This window comes from Talpa occidentalis, unplaced genomic scaffold, assembly GCF_014898055.3.
Source record: "Talpa occidentalis isolate TD23 unplaced genomic scaffold, MPIMG_talOcc4v2.1 talOcc4.8, whole genome shotgun sequence".
Classification (NCBI taxonomy): Eukaryota; Metazoa; Chordata; class Mammalia; order Eulipotyphla; family Talpidae; genus Talpa; species Talpa occidentalis.
Window position 1 is genome coordinate 49,255,985 of NW_023605194.1, and position 1,969 is coordinate 49,257,953.

At 36.8% G+C, this 1,969-nt stretch overlaps 1 pseudogene; it reads left to right on the forward strand.

Annotated features, from left to right (window-relative positions):
* Nucleotides 1-450: 450 nt before the first annotated feature.
* On the forward strand, nt 451-908 carry LOC119234210 (peptidyl-prolyl cis-trans isomerase A-like; annotated as a pseudogene).
* The last annotated feature ends 1,061 nt before the right edge of the window (nt 909-1,969 follow it).

Sequence of the window (1,969 nt, forward strand, 5' to 3'; positions counted from 1 at the left end):
AAATGCTAAGCACTTTCACCTCCAGTGACTGATGTGCATCTTAATCTTCACAAGGCAAATGCTCACACCCCCAACTATAGCTCAGGAAGCTGGGACATGGAGTTATGACTTGCCCAAGACACCCAGAATTTGAAATTACCTCTTCCAATATTCAGTGTTCTTTCCTGCACAATTGTAAATTAGAAATAATTTGGCCCTTAAAAAACATGCCTCTATTAAAAAAAAAAAAAAGAAATAATTTGGCCTTTATTCAGAATAGCAGGTTGGCAAAGTTACTTGAAGCTGGGTTAGGACCCCACTCACAAGCCTGCAGCCGGGGGCAAAATAGGTGACCTCCCTAAATCCTTTTTCCTCATGTGCAAAAAAATTAAATAGAGAGTGAGTCCACAATAGAGAGAGAGGCCACCTTGAAAACCACTGCCACCAGCAGCCATGGTATATCACACAGCCATGCTCAACCCCAGCTTGTTCTTTGACATCACAATAGTGAGCCTTTGGACTGTGTTTCCATCAAGGTGTTTGCAGACAAAGTTCCAAAGAAGCAGAAACTTTTGTTCCCTGGGGAAAAAGTATTTGCTTATTAAGTTTTCTTCTTTCACGAATTGTGCCAGGGTCGTGACTTAACACACTATCAAGACAAGTCCATCTATGGGAAGGAATTGGATGATGAGAATTTTATCCTGATGCACACAGGTCCTGGTATCTTGTCCATGGAAAATGCTGGACCCAGCACAAATGGTTCCCAGTTTTTCATCTACCCTGCCAAGGCTGAGTGGTTGGATGACAAACATGTGGTCTTTGGAAAGGTGGAAGAGGACATGAATACTGCAGGAGCCATGGAGTATTTCAGGTTCACAAATGGCAAGACCAGCTAGAAGATCACCACTGCTGACCGTGGACAAATTTAATGGATGTGCCTTGTGTTTTTTCTTAACCACCAGACCATTCCTTCTGTAACTCAGGAAAGTAGGCCTCACCCCCATCTGCTCTAAATATTCTATAATCTTTATATTCTCCCCACAGTCTTTGGGTTCCATATTTTCCTTACCCCCTTCCAATTCTAACTAGATTGAAGAATTAAGTTAATGATAATGAAAAAAAACCACCAACAACAAAAAAAAATAGACAATGCTTATCTAGAAAACCAATTGAGAATGAAGTGACATCCTGTATTAAAGCATTAAGCTTTGTGTCTTACTCATAATAGAGGCTCAATAAATGTAAATTTTCTTTATCTCTTCTTCCTCCTTTCATGCCACCAGAGTTGCCCTTCCAAAATCCAATTTAATAAGATGGCATTCTCTATTTTAATGTGTTTATTTTGAAAGTTTCCGATATTATTTCTTGCACTGCAAAATTCAAGATATCAGTCACGCTCTCCATTCTTTAAAAGGTTATTGCAATTCAAACAAGTTCTGGTCAGTTTTCATAAAAATTTTGACAGGGACATTCATTTATTATTATACTTCAGAAAATACAGTGGTTGGTCTAACAAGACAGGTCTGACATGTCCCCCTCCAGCATGTAGAATAAAGGGACAATTAATTGCTTTTGATTATAATATTAACAATAATGGCAACATTAATAAAACAAAGTTTCTTTCTAAACCTTAATCATTTTCATTCATCTAACTGAGAAGTACAATTCTGGCATGAAAATGTTCATGTCACTACCCCTCTTACTACATTTAAATAAACAGAATGTGTCTAGTTGTACTAAAGTCCAGATATTATTAGAACAAATGCTTTTCTCTTTTTATCACATTTACAACAGATGAATTTAATCACAAAATCCTAAAAATGGAAAGATTCTAATAAGGTCAAATAATACAACTACTCATCTGTCAACAAGCAAAACTAAATAGAAATTACTTCAAACACAGAAATTTGTAAAAACAACAACAAAATTAAAACAAAGAGAAACCCCACCAACTGGGAGAACATTTTTGCACACAACACTAATGATAAAG